Source organism: Epinephelus moara, chromosome 22 (genome assembly GCF_006386435.1).
Source record: "Epinephelus moara isolate mb chromosome 22, YSFRI_EMoa_1.0, whole genome shotgun sequence".
NCBI lineage: Eukaryota > Metazoa > Chordata > Actinopteri > Perciformes > Serranidae > Epinephelus > Epinephelus moara.
Window position 1 is genome coordinate 17,155,662 of NC_065527.1, and position 15,744 is coordinate 17,171,405.

The window sequence follows — 15,744 nt, forward strand, 5'->3', positions numbered from 1 at the left end:
AAAAAAATCTGTCCATGGAGCAAGTTTTTTTTTCTTATTGCAAGCAAAAAAAAAAAAAACTTGCTCCATGGGCAGATTTTCATACTTATTTCAAGTGAAAATTTGCTTGAAACAAGTATTTTTTTTAAGTGTAAAGAGATTTTTTGTTTTGACTAGAAATGAGGCTAGTAAACACATTTAGTAAACACATTTTATAGTGAGCAGCATACACATGTCCCCGACAAATCCCAACCGTGTTTACAAAGTTTGAATGAACGAGACGGACGCAAAGGAAACGGAGGCTGTGCATTGACCCTTTTGCCTCTGTCTGCAGGAATGAATATAAATCCCATTCATGATGGGGTCAAATGGATTATGTGCAAAATTAACCGCAAAACAAGCAAATACTTCATCTTAATGACATATAACACTCATTATGCTTCAGCTGAATCCTCTAAGCAAATGACCATGTTGAATTGAAATTAGTTTATCACGTTAAATGTCCGAAATTGTATGAAATTGCTCCAATGCGTTAAACCAAACTTTGCGCATAATCACACAGCCTGATATGCCCTGGCAAACACAGTGGAACTGCTGTACAGACCGTTGGTCTTTCTTACCCTAACCCTGGTTATTTTCTGAAAGCACAGAGCAAAGAAATGTCTTTTTTTTCTCCCCTGGTCTGCTGTCAGCAGGAGCGGTGGCTGCGCGCATAAAAAGACTTGACAAGCGTCTCCTTTTAAATGTGTTTGCTGCTAGTGAAATTATACATAGGCCTAATAAATGAATACAGTGACATATTTTCAATAAAAAACAATGAGTTGAACGTTCATTTCAAGCTTTTGTAGTACAACGAGTTTCAGAATTGTGCGAGTGCGGCCGGAGAGCGGGCGGCAGTGTTTGATGCAGGAAACTCGATATGGACTTGAAAATCAATTTCGGAGTGGGGGTCGTTCGGAACGGCAGGGTTTCGGAATGGAGGGCTGTCCCCCGTCTGCTTCATGTGGAAGTGACTCTGTGTGGTAGCAGTGACAGTTTTATTTCAGTCCATAACAGAAATCCCCGCCTCGTTTGAGCTTCAGAAATGATTTTGGAAATGTAGCTTGTGTGGACGCTACCGCGCTAAGTGATCAATAAAAGAGCTTAACTACTGAGAAGTTACTTGATTCAGAAAACAGCGACGCTACCACCAAGCTACTGAGAAATGTAGTTAAACTACAAACGTCCACTACTGTAGTGACGCTACTGCCCAACACTGCTGAATGGTTTAAAATATACAAATATTTGAGATAGCACTTACAGTTAAAGTTTACTATTTGTAGGTACATATTTCATTGTTTTCTGTACAGTAAGGTGTTTTTGTCCTTTAGACATGAGCTAATCCCTTGTCTATTTTTTAGCATGCTAGCTAGTCATATGTCATGTCATATGATGTTGTCCTGAGACCATGACATGGATGTTGACCTCAAGTGGTCATTGCTATATTCTCTGTTTCGTAACTTTGTTTTCATATCATATCAATCATCATACAAATGTTAACCCCAGGTAGTCATTGCTTTATTTTTTTGTTGTATGATGCTACCATGCAAATTTTACAGCTAGCCCACTAACTCTAGCAGCCAGAAACAAACATGTATGACTCACTGTGCCTTTCACAATCCAAACAAAGAACACATTTTCTTGGAGAGGCCTTTCTTTTTTTTTTAAGATATTTTTTGGGCATTTTTAGGCCTTTAATTGACAGGACAGATGAGCGTGAAAGGGGGAGAGAGAGAGGGAGTGACATGCAGCAAAGGGCCACAGGCTGGAGTTGAACCCGGGCCACTGCGGCAACAGCCTCGTACATGGGGCGCCTGCTCCACCACTAAGCCACCGACGCCCCGTAGAGGCCTTTCTAAAATGAGCAGAAATGAAATGTATTCTGTTATGATCAAGGAGTTAATACTAAGCAGTAGGGGTGGGGGAAAAAATCCATTTTTAGATGCATCGAGATTCTGTCTTGAACGATGCGAGCATCGATGTGGAAAACTCATAATCGATATAAATTTTATGTTTATTTTTATTTTTCAAATTACCGTAACTCCTCGACTATTCACGCTATCGGCGTTATTCCAACGGATTCTGAAAGCTGAGAAGTGGAGCTTTCCAGCGATATACGGTACATTACGGTAGTGACGTCATTACCTGTGAAGGCGGGGAGGGAAGTGAGCACAGCAGGAGGAGAGTAACAGCTGACGAGGAGAGTGCAAGTTGGAGTGATTTAGCAGTGTTTTAGCGGAGTTTTGGTGAGTTTTATTGGAGTTTGGGTGGCGTTTTCTTTGTAAATAATATTTAGTGTTGTAAATAATAGTATTTGTGTTTTTTCCAGAGCTTTTCAGGGTTTTTTTTATGCCGCGTTTTTGAGTGTTTTTTGCCGTGTTTTCGTCATGTTTTCACCATAGTTTGTAGTTTTGCCATCGTTCGTCTTTTTTGCAATAGTTTGTGTTTTTATAGTTCATAGATAGTTATAGTCAGTTATAGTTTTGTAAATACTGGAGGAGAAATGTCGAGGAGGTCGACGAGGGACAGGAGAGTCCCGTTGAGATTTGTGGATGAGGAGGATGGACCGTAGGAGACTGGTGGAGTGCTGTCATCTCAGCCACAGTAAGTAATACAGTTTGTTTGCACTGGATATGTATTCCCAGTTTTATTACAATAATGTTTTTCAATATCTAGTGTAAATTTTTTTATTGGCTCGTTTTATAATTGAGAATCGTTTTATAATCGAAATCGGTGTCCTTAGAATCGGAATTGAATCGAATCGTGAGGTGCCTAGAGATTCCCATCCCTACTAAGCAGCTAGTGCCCTAGCTGGCTAACTGTTAGCTCACCTTTGCAAGATAATGTAACTTATTTCCATGATGGCAAAATACGAACAATTAATCTAAAAAGGAAATATATATTTTAATGTCTGTAGTTGCAGTCTAAACTAAGGTAAAACTTTCAAGTTGGGTGTCATCTTGTAATTTTTGCCTCTCTGCATATATTTGTAGGGCACTGGCAGCAGGGCTCTCTTCGATGACATCACAAACGTTGATTAGCTGAGGCAGTTGTTGTCCCATGGCTATCACACAAAATGTTATTCTCAGGACAACAACCACTTGGCAAAATCAGGAAGGCAGTCTTTCTGATTAGTGGGTGATGTAATGCAGATATAGTTATCTTACAAGAAACATATTCATGTAGGCTGGTAAAGATGAACATTTTTGGACATTTTAATGGGTCTACAATGTATTTTTCTCATTGTTCCAATACTTCTGCTGGAGTTACAGTGCTACTAAATACATTTAATATGTACTGGAGTGTGCTGTTTCAGAGGAGGGACAGTGCTTTATCTTTGTCTTAAAGGTGAACAACCTTATGTTTATTATTTGCAGTGTTTATGGACTAAATATAACAGTTCAAGGAAAATACAAAGATGCTTTCTTTGAACTATTTCATTACTTTTAGCCACTGAGGTGGGCAAAAAAAAAAAAAAAACGTATGTACCTGGTAATCTTTTTAATAACACATTATTGGTATGAAATTTAAATGTTTATGATGGTTTGATCTCAACACCAGAAGACGTAGGCTATGTCATCTTCATCTGAATGGATAAGAGCTTTCATGCCAGCCTATTGTACACCATATTTATTGAAAGGGAGTGATTCTTGGCAGAGGCATCCATTATGTTTTATTAATGAAGATGCTTGTACTACAGAGGGAGGGGTAGAAAAACTCGCACACACCGCTTGCGGGACACGATTGCTCAGTACATTAAAATGTATGATACAAGGGAGTTAGTGAGACGGTTATCTACGTGGAGAAAAAAGATGAATAAATATTGAAACATCCTTATGAAATATTAACGCCAACACAAACAATGAAAGTAACTAAGGGATTAGGAGTGGCCAAAAAGCCCGCAGGGGATACATTTTCAAAGGCAGCAAAGCTGTATACAGTCTTTTAGACATTTTTCACTGAGGGGGAATAGGAGCAATTTTCTGAAGCCTCTCAGATGAACTGCTTCACAGCATGAGAAAATAAATATTTCTTTGAGATCACAGGTTTCCCCTCAGAGAATCCTATGTTTTTAATGCATCGTAATGCACATGTTTGATTTATGGTGGGTGTATCTTTTGATGCAATATTTACCTAAAAGAGCGCTTGTAAGAAGAGAAGACTGTTCGCTCTGATGGACAGGTTTGTCATGCAGTGCTGTTATCAGTGTATTCATTGTTGAACTGGTAATATTTCCATCTGGTCCTTTGATTTGCTTGTCATCTAATCACTACCTGTTGTAGTGATTATGCAGTGTTTGTTTGAAAACACTTTTCCTTTTCCTTACCTTTTATGTCTAAAAAATAAATATTAATAAAGACTTTACATTCAGACTGTTTGTGTTGATCGTGTTTGGGGGATGAGTTTGAGGAAATTGCAATTATAGTTTCAGGGTCATATTGTCTAGTCTGCTGTCTATAAAAGTTTGAATTAAAAAAAAAACTGAATGTCTAGAATGTATGCCAAGACTGATGTTTGTCATTTTTGACAGAATTCTGTTTTTGTGTTGGCTTCATAGATATTCAGGGGACAAAGATTGTCACACAAGTGGATTGCATGTACAGTAAATGTCACACTGTTAACTGCACAGTTGTGCTTTGTTGGATTTTACAGATATCCATTGACACCTTTATGGTTAAGTGTTTATTTGGCCTTCCGTTGCTTGTTTTGGCCAATACCTTGAATTAAGTACTTCAGAGTCAAGGTTCCTCGATCCTAGGTGATAATACAGGTACTGACCACTGTGGTGAAAATAATCATTTTGTTGGTACAACACCTCACAAGGTAAGCCCTCTTCACATGATTGTTTTCTGAAAATTTTAGAACACACCCTCTCTCATTTTAGTATTTAGATCTGTTCTTGATGGGATTAACATAAAAATCTGGTTGAGCAGTGTTGAGGGTCGTCTGCCATAGGACCAAGCCTTTACATTTGATTATGTGGCGTAAGGCAGAACTTGGCTTGACTATTGTGACAGACTGAATAAGTGTATTTAGGAAAAAGTAGCTTTACAGACCTCTTTCTTATGTTGTATTGGTGTCTTTGTGCCATCTGGGCATGTGCTGCTCCACCTGATCCAAACAAGGACAGCCCAGCTCAAGAGGTGCACAACCAGGAAACCAGGAAACTCTCCATCCTAGCAGACAATTTCAGGACCTTACAAAAGCCCTACAGGACTCCTAAAAACATAACTATGAGTTGACCTCTGAAAATGTTGCCCTGGAAAAGCAGATTGCCACCAAAGGGGAGAAGAGAAGAAAACCTTAAGGCTTTACATTCAGAGAGAGCCATTGGGAAACATGAAGAGTTCGAAAAGAAAACCACGGAGAAGCAGAAAGATGACTTGATCCGCCCATTTAGGCAAAGTCTGCGTGAAGCGCAGAATGAGACCTGTCAATCAAATCCCACTGGAGTGCAAAGTTCAACCAGGTCATTGTGCTCTGGAAAGAGGAGAACAACAGAGTCAGAGAGACCTGGGAGTAGGAGGCTAATGATATCAATTTTGCCTCAGACAAGAATTTGATGGACCTCGATGCAAAGTGGGAATACTGGTGTTTGGCAAGACTGAAGGAGGTACATGCCGAGCATATAACCCCGCGAGAGGACTTTGACAGGAAGTTGAGCCAGGTCGTTGTGGAAAAGGACAAACTGATCACTTAAATAACTGAAAAGATGACTTTGGAAGAAGAGAATTTGAAGTGCAAAGCCAAACTGAAAGAGACAGAATTTGAGATCAGCAAAAGCAAGGCCAAGTGGAAAAAATATCTCTGAGCTCTGGAAGGTCAGATGAATTACGAGCTGGTTGCAATGGAGGAACGTTCTGACTGAGAGGGGTGGCCTAACAAATTGTACCAAATGGAGGACGCCATCAAGCTTCTCACAAAGCAAAACACTGACCTCCATGTACATCACCTCAGCCTCCAGAGCTGCAAAGAGAGAGCAGCAAGATGAAGGAGGAGTGTGGCAGCAATGTTAGCCAAATGGAGAAAGCTCCTGACACAGAAAAGCACTAATCCCTGGTAGCTCACCAAAAAAACTGATAAGGGGAAGATGGAAAAGGAGGAAGAGAAGGCAAAGAAGGAGGCAGAAAAGAGGATGAAGAAGGAAAGAGGAGGAGGAGAGTGAGAAGAAACAGAGGAAGAAAGATGAGAAGAGGAGCACATCAAATTTACTTAACTGTTTTTCGCTGACATCAAGCTTACCTGAATGCTTTTTAGATCTTAGATCTCATGATATTTTTTCTGTTTTCATTACCAGTATAGTTCCATTTCACCCTCTCACCGAGATTTGAGTAGTGTGCATAGGCAAAGAGGACTTAAGTGTTGGTCCAAAGGGCTGCCCAGCTCTGCCGCTAAAAATGAACCATACAGTTCAGATAGACTGAGGTGTGTTCACAGACAAACTACCTACCATTTACCGCTGTGTCAGCCAGAGTCCAGCAGTCCTACAGTAAACAACCACGTAACCGGTAATTCATCTGTCAACCCTGCACATGCACACACACAAACTCATTGGATCTGGCGGTTCCTGAAGTCACCCAAATTGACATGCAAAAAAAGTGATGAAGAGTGAGTTGTCTCTATCCCTGGTCATTGCCAAACAACTTTTAGCACCTCTGTCTTTCCTGTTGTCTCAAAAAGGTTTGTTCTGCAGATGATGACTTCCATAGTAGCTGATACTGTTGCATAGATCAAGCTGCTAAAAAAATACACAGAATACTGAGATCCCCCTGGGATTAGAAAGAGCAAGACAGGTATAACCTCTCAGACACCCTCTCAAAGCAGGAGCAAGAGAACGAGACAATGACAGAATGCTGATTGATACACTTTGGTTCTTCGCACAATGATCTGGGAGCAGAGCTATCAACTGTGGTGAGATGTGAAGAGAGACTTTCTCTTTTGGGAGAAAGACATTTGAAAGATACAACAAGCTATCCATTCAAAACCAAACCAGTGTGATACACTGCACGTGTCTGGATGTGTGTGAAGTCAGAAGGAATGGGGAGCAAGAAGCGGAGAGATGGCATACTGAATCAATACAATCACGCAGATAGACAGGAATTCAGCACTGGTTGAAAAGGTTTCAAAAACGGGTGCTTATTTCAGGCCTTAATAATTTTAACTCTTAAATGTACATAGACAAAGCAAATATCAGGAGACACTGTAAGAAAATAACAGAGAGAGCTAGAGTTCCTGGTAATGTCTTTGATCAGTCAAAGTTTGTTTGGCATTATGTCTGAACACACATTGATTATCTATCTCCTTGTGCTTTTGGATAAGATGGCAAACCTTTTATACTGCGGGTTTTTTGATTATTTTCAGTCAGTGTTATTAACATTGTTGTAAGGTGTACTTCTGTAGTACCTCTTAGTTAGCTCTTCACCAGCTCATTTGAGTTAGTCCTTTTGCCATTTTCACTCCAGCTCTCTGGATTTTGTCTTTCTGATGTCATGCATATCTCTCACTCATCCACCTGCAATACCACTACTACTACTACTGCATTACACTATTGCTTAAGACAGGTATCAATTCAAGTACATACATTCAGTACTATAGCCGCCTCTGAACAGATGCAGTGATCCACAGCAGGAATGGGACAGCACCGCTCATTTCATTTCACAGCTTTGCATCCCGCCCACATAATGTTAATCAATTCAGAAAATGTGAGGAGGAAAGAATATAAATTATAACAACTGTATAAATCCATCTTTCAGTTTATTATTAGTGGTAGTACAGTAGTAAGGCAGGAGTTCAGGTAAACGTACCGGTAAAATATGAATATATCAAATGTCAAAAACTTACTATGTACAGAAACACTGTGTGCAATAGTTCAGCTTTCACCTTCTCTTCCCCCGTCACTCTTTCTCACACACACATACACACACTGTGGTGCTCAGTTTGTGTCTCAGTCCTCAGTCCTTAGTCCTGGCAATTGTGCTACTATCATGCATTAAGTTCGTGAATTGTGGGTCATGTTTTGTATGGTTGATCAACCCATATTTTGCTGGTTTGGCTATGTGTACTGGATAAATGAAGCTGAAACTAATTCCCATCTTTTATAAATAGGGTGCTGCTTGTGGCATATATTCATGCAAGAATGGGACAAACTTACAGCTCTCAGCTAACATTTCATTTCACTTATTTTTTTTATTACTAAAATAATCTTATTATATTAACATATATATGTGTTTGTGTGTGGGTTCTCTCCGGGCACTCCGGCTTCCTCCCACAGTCCAAAGACATGCAGATTGGGGACTAGGTTAATTGGTGACTCTAAATTGTCCATAGGTGTGAATGTGAGCGTGAATGGTTGTTTGTCTCTATGTGTCAGCCCTGTGATAGTCTGGCGACCTGTCCAGGGTGTACCCTGCCTCTCGCCCGATGTCAGCTGGGATAGGCTCCAGCCCCCCCCCGCGACCCTCAAGAGGATGAAGCGGTTAGAAGATGAAGATGTGTTTGTGTGTGTGTAATTTGGAAAGCGCTGCCCCTACATTGTCTGCTAGGAAAATGTAGTTGATGACCCCTACATTAAAGGTTTTCAAGGCAAAACTCTACACAAGATTGAACACAGAGCTCATTGTCACCTTGACAAACCATTTAAACAAATCTTGCCTGTTGGCAAATGCTGGCAAGGTAAAGGATTGCAACTTTATTCCACTCACTGAAGGTCCTCTGAATTTCCAACTCAAGTTAATTGACGCTCTGACAGCATCCGTCATTTTAATTGGACCAAGAAGAAGGTAAATAAGAAAACGCTGTCTTATTAAGGAACAGAATGTCGGTTTGGTCGCAGGATCTACCTTCCTCACGCTCCTTTACACGACATGCACATACATTTAGAATAATCACACAGTTAGGCATTATGGGCACACTGCAGACAGACTACAGAACATACATCGTTTTATTACTCAATAACAGAGACAAAAGAACACAAGACAACAACACATTATCTCCGTCGCCCCGGTCAAACCGACTCCTCCTTTCCTCTTCCTTCCTGCCACCACCGTAGGATATCAGAGTCTCTACCAATCCATCCTACCCACCTCCACCCCTCTGCCATTTAAGTACCAGGCCCTCAGGTGGGAGCCTGAGGGATGGGAAGAATCGTGTGTTCGTGTGTCTCATGCGTAGGAGTCCACAGCTGCATGGCGCGTCTGCTTCCCCTGCCTGTAGACATGCTGCCATTCATCGCCTCATTACCATGAAGGAGAGGAGCAGAGGATGGTTGAAGGTAGGCTGCACAGACTGCAATCAGCTCCCTGTTGCTGTTTTTTTATGCACTACATATCACATTTTAGTTTCTGCATGCTCCATAGCCTCCAGTACCAAAAGTTACCACAAGTAAATTAAAATAAAAAAAACCCCACTTAGTTTGATGGTGGTGGTGTCAGACATGAATTTGAATCAGCAGGTGAGTGTCTTACTATTGATTTTACACCAATCCCTTGATACTCTCAATGCCAAAGTGCTGCTATAACACTATCTGTACAGTACTGTGTCATGTTAAGCACACATGATCATCATTTTGCCATTATATGTCATTCATTATGAATTATTATCTGCCTATCTCTACTGACCTGGATTTAAAACTCTCAAGCATACTGCCAGCCTCATGGCGATTATTGATTTCGTGGTGTTGCCTCTACGACCTTTAATGGCCTAAAGGCAGATTTCCATTGCAGCCCAGTGACTTGCAACACACTGAATACTAAACAACTCTTCTGCAGTCTGTATTAGACATTATAGTAATTAGCAGGTCATCTGGGATTGTGTGTGCACACATTGGTGAACAGCAAAAGGTGTATAAGAGCAAAATAAAATGCAGGAATTAAAAAAACAAACATCTCCATTGTGAGCTGTCAAAACAAGACGTACATAAGATGTGAAATTATTCTGTTTATCATTGTCAGCATTGTTTAATTACTCCGTCTTAGATCGTCGGTTTCAAAGCATACTTGCTAAGCAAATAATGTAACAAGATGGATTTTCATATAGTGGCGTCTCCTGTGTTTCAGCGCTATTTAAAGTTTGGCCATAAATTAAGCGGTAATGCATTATTCATGACGCCACTTCCACATTCTCCCGGGGGGTTATGCAAAGTGGGGATCTCTCTCTCTTTCTCTATCTATCTATCTCTCTCTCTCCTTGGCAACTGTCTACATTATGTCGCTAATGGTCTGAGTCAATGAGTCACTCTTACACTCACACATGTCAAAGCCACGGGATTGTACAGGTTGTTGAGACAAAGTTAGCAGCAAATTAATTGTCTCCTCGGAATACAGTGCAGAATGCTGCACGGGAATTCACACAAGCTGAATATTATTGTGGTCAAAACACTGATTTGATTTGATTTAAATGCGAGACGTCTTTCAACATTTGTTTTCCTTTATTATATCAATGTTGGTTACAGCTGCCTGCAGTAAAGTAGCACTTTTCATTCAGCAGCAGCACAGACAGTAACAAAGAAATTATATTTCATATTCACAGGACACGACTGCCTAATTCGGCTGCGAACTAAAGCGAGCTGTAAAACCAATTTGCCCCCAGACTCCTGGTTTTGTGCAGCAGAACACAAAAATGAAAGAAAGCAAGGTATAGAGAGAAACACACAATATAAAGAAAACAATCATTTTCTTCATGCGCGTTGGAGAGCCGAAGGTAGTAAATGTGGAGTTGTGAATGTAGCATGGTGTTCCTCTCAGTGGGGGAGGGGTGGATAGTGGACAGAGCAAGGCTGCTTACCAGAGCCTACCAATGCTGAAAGGAGGGGAAAAGTGTTGACAGCAATTTCACCGCAGGGTAGGAGCACACACAGAGCGCCCCAGGTGCCCCGGCCCATACACAGTGTCTGATTGCAGTAAATTGTGGTGCTGTTTTTAGTACACAAACAAACCTTACTGTGTGTCTGGCTGCTCCGTTCACTGAGCGGGTTTGTTGAGGACAGAGGAGAAGCAGAAGAGTCTCATAGGGTTTTAATGAAAGGTATGCTGCGTATCTGTTTCTAATGAGTTTTGTCTTTTGGTGAGGCAATAAAAAACATCAGCAACATACAATATTGTTGCACAATACTTCATGTTATTTAGCATTCTGGACTTATAAGAAATTTGTTTGTGAATCTAAATTAAGGTAAGAGAAAAAATATTTAAAAAAGTGCAAAATGCATTATTCATACATATGTAATTACTGCAATATTTAAATACATGGATAATGTAATTTTGCAGAAAAAGAAAGTGCTGCGTACCACTCTGGCTTGTTCAGGAACAATCCATTATGAAACAAAATGCATTCTCCTAACTTGCATTTTACCATCACACTTTGTGCCGTTTTATCAGTCAGAGCTTTTATCAAAAGCTCCGAACACTTAAAAGTTATTACAGCAATACGTTGTATGAAAAAATGATGAAGCATGGCCATTCTAATAGGCTGCGACATCTCATCTGAGATTCCCACTCCGTCTAACAGTGCACTTATTTTCCAGAGAGAAAAGTGTTTTCCTCCTATCTCATCCATCTCGCTTATGCAAATGAGTGTCTTAATTTGGTTAGGGGCAGAGTCATGTGGGAGATAGGAGAAAGTACAATCTTGTTTACCTTAATGGGGGAATGTTTTCAGCCCAGTTAACCAATACCGAGGCTCATTTAGTCATGCTAGAAACAGGAATGAGGAGACTAATAGAACATGAATTTGACCACAGCATAAGAAAACATCTTGAGTTTCCAAACAGTCAAGCACTGCCTGCATACTGAAATACTTATTTATATTACTATATTTATTATCTCTTAGTATATGTATTTTTTATAAAATATCATCTCGAATGTATTTTAAAGCATATACGTATGTGTCTGAGTTGCACAATAGAAACAGAGTTGCAGTAACACAATACATAGCAGAGTCCATAAAGTCACTGTCACTGGAGCTCATTAAATCTTTGTTTTTTAATGTGTCATTACCAACATGCAACATAATATGTAATGCAATGTAACCCCGCAGTGCAGATAACCATGGAGATGTGAACAGTTCCTCCACAGAAAGTAACAATAATGATCTAAAATGGTACGGAGCACAAAGGGCTGGGGTATAATAATTACAGCTGCCACTGACCCTTCTGTGATAGTCACGCACAGCGAGAGGTAACGGAAGAATAATTATAGCCAGCTGAATCCAAACCATTTCGCTGTGAATGTCCACTCACTATGTGGTTTGTAGTTGCTCCTTTCTCATTCTCTTTCCGAGATGAATGATTTTTTTCCCGTGGCTCTGCCATCCTATCTGGTAGAGGACAGTTTTCACTAGTATCAAAGTCTGAAACACAAGGTGTGCAATAACACACCTATGCCTGAGGCATGCTGTTTATTACAGATATGTATAAGCTTACATATATCCTATATACTGTTTATCCTTCATGGTGCTGCATTCAAAATGCATATGCATCCTTTTGCACTGATGAAGTCAAGGTCAAGGTTTGTCACTGTGTAGATACACAGAACATAAATCGCATTTTATTAAATTAAATCTGTAAGTGATTAAATAATTATAAATCTAAGATATAAAAAATCTGGAGAATTAAAGAATAAATGTATGTCATCTTCATTTTTGCATATGAAAGGCCAGACTGGACATGGATGAAGATGAAGATGAAATATTTTGTTATCCCAACATAACAAGCTTGGTGTCATAAGATCACAGTACCATTGTAATCAAATATTTCTGATAATGAGAAAACAGCTTTGTGTAGGTATTTATAAATCTGGATATTTCAAGATGTCAAAACACATGATCTCAGGATAATTACTTTGTTTACTTAATGTAAATTCTAAATCTTTATTTTCCACAGTCTTAAGAAAATGGGGCTCATTATGTAAACCTCATAATAACAAGAAAAGAAACCAGGAAAAGTAGTTTCTTCTTACATCATTTCTATTACTGTGTATTTGATCCTAACAACACCATAACTGTGTTTAAATGGGCATTAAAACGTATTTAATGGTTTGATGTATTTTGAATAAGAAAACTTCATATTTCTAAATATAGAAAAAAGCAGGCTGGACTCAAACTCTGAAATAAAAGTATGTCTAACTAAACACAAATGCCAAAGGGCAATTATTATCCTGCCAGTGCTTATGCATGTGCAACCCCTAACCTTTAACACCACTACCACCCACTACCTCACTCTCTCTCTGCAGCGGTTTCCTCCGTCAGTAGAGCCCGAGAGTAGAGTCACACCAGCACGCTCCACTGCACCCTGTGAAAGGAAGCGAGGTTAGTGTGAAAGGCAGCCCGAGGGACTCTGTCTGTGTGTGCGTGTGTGGGTTTGTGTGTGTGTGTATGTGCGTGTGTGTGTGTGTGGCTGTGTGGGCAGGTAAGTGGACATCCAGGTTATCGCCTCGTAGCGATGCCAGCTACAGTGCATCATTACCTGTTCACTTTGATGGGTGTGACATTCACCTCACACTCCGCTGTGGTCATTCACCCACTCAACACACACACACAGATACTTGCTTAGGAACATTTTGGGGACACTACTACACAACTACCCCCTTCGAGAACACCACTTTCAGAGTCATTTAAAAGGAAGATAACCATCAACAGATTACATGAAAATTACTTCATATTCCAGGTACAACCATATTGTATCATTAAAACATACCTTCAGTTTGTTTTAGTAAATTATTTAAGCAACATTTCAGAACATCAGCAATACATTACAGTGTTCCCACTAGATCAAATGACTTGGAGAGGTGATGGGTGATTCTTTGACTGAAGTTAAGTTTTAGCTACTTAGCTTGAAAAACAAAAAAGACATCTTACATTTGTTGGCTTACCGATGTTTACAGCACCTCAAGTTTTTTGAAATGTAGCTTTTATAAGGTACAAGTGTGGCTTTTTAATTTTGGGAATTCTCCAAACGGATATAGTAAAAATGCTTGATTTTGATTCTTTCTGTTGTCAGAATTGTCCTTAATTGTAATTTATCTGTCATTGTCAGTTTTTGTTCCCCCGGCAGCCAAAAATTAAAGAATTAAGTAATTTCACCTCATAATTTAGTGGGATTTCTTAATTTATGAAGGACACAGGCAACATATTTTATACTTCCTGTGAATATTACCCAATTAATCTTATTTCCATAGATGTATTCTGTATATACTATATGTTAACGCCTTATCTTGAAAAACAGACATAGGCACATCTGTATCCTGGGCCATTTTAATGCATTTACCATAGATGTCAGAATATGGGTGCACTCCAACTTTAGCAGCAGCTGGTTTGACAACAGAGATGGAAGTGACAGCTGGCTTGACCGCAGTCTTTTACTCGGTCTGCTCCTATGCTTCTCAGGTGGTCTGGAGGCAGTGTCTGTATTGCCTCGACTGCAATGTTGATGGTGTTCATGTATTTCAAAGAACTTCAATATTTTTGACTGCTATGATTTTTTTTTTTTTTTAGATAGTGTTTGGTTCTTGGAAGTGCCTCTTGCTGCAGCTCCGTATGCTACAACTGAAGTGAATAATACATGGCCTTTGAAAGATAAACAGCTATGAAACGGTAAACAATCACATCAAAATAATGACATCATAAAATTTAGAAATGCAGTACTTTAATATACATGATTATGGGACATTATTTCAACCTTAAACTTATAGTTTATTTCTAAATATGTACTTATTTATTCTAGATAATGAGTAAAGGAAATCAATCAGTCCTAGTCCGTCAGACGATGTGGTAAGTCTGTGTTCCTCATATTCAGAGGTGGAAAGAGTACTGAAAATTTGTACTCAAGTACAAGTACTGTTACATTGCTTAAATTGTACTCAATTACAAGTAAAAGTACTGGTGTTTAAAAAATACTTAAGTAAAAATACAAAGTACTCTTCTCAAAAACTACTCAGAGTATTAATTACTTTTAACCGATGGATGTTTTATTGCGTCGTCAATAGCAGGCATTCGATTTGATTCGCCTGTATAAAATATCAAAAACAGCTCACCTTATACAGTGAAATAACTGCAATGATATGCCTATTATGAGGCAAGAGTGTAAACACATGGCACACACATGAATACAAGGGGCTCACTGACTCCACAAGAGTCACAGCTTTCCAGTCAGCCCCAAATTATCCAACTGTAATACTGTTTAAGGACCCCAATATGCAGGAATAATAAAATAGAATAGGTGAAATTTCATAAATACCGCACGCAAAATAACCGCGTGGGTTTTGTACAAAACTGCAAGGGATTAGAGTGAAGTGGATGTGTCTGTAAAGGGGTAACGCTTATCATACGAAAACATTTTCATTCAGGTATTTTGAAGTAAGAGAACAAGGGACCCCTTGCCCGTGCCCTGTTTTCCATGCTAAACGTTAGCCTAAATTTGGAGCACTATTTATCCACCTTACCGACAAGCTAACATGACATGGTTAATTTTCATGGTTAATGTTTCATATGACATAGTGTCACTCTAGCACAAAATATAGGCCTGCTGAATGTAGGCCTGTGAGTATTAAATGACTACAGATTTAATTTATTGTAATGACGGTGGTTGTCCAAATATTAAGCTAAAACATTTCTAAGAATTGTAGCTTAATTATGCATGCAGGCACGTGCACACGTTAGCTAGCTCCATCTTATTTTAATATCAGGCAAACCAATGGCAGTGACAATATCTTTGCAGACTTATCTTAGCCAAACTAA

General features: G+C 39.4%; 1 long non-coding RNA gene across 1 annotated transcript in view; it reads left to right on the forward strand.

Annotated features, from left to right (window-relative positions):
• Positions 1 to 8,507, forward strand: part of LOC126383688 (uncharacterized) — a 180,157-nt gene extending 171,650 nt beyond the window's left edge. Inside the window, exon 2 of the long non-coding RNA XR_007569180.1 lies at positions 8,318 to 8,507. This is a non-coding gene — a long non-coding RNA (uncharacterized LOC126383688). The remainder of the gene's footprint in view (positions 1 to 8,317) is intronic.
• Positions 8,508 to 15,744: the final 7,237 nt, after the last annotated feature.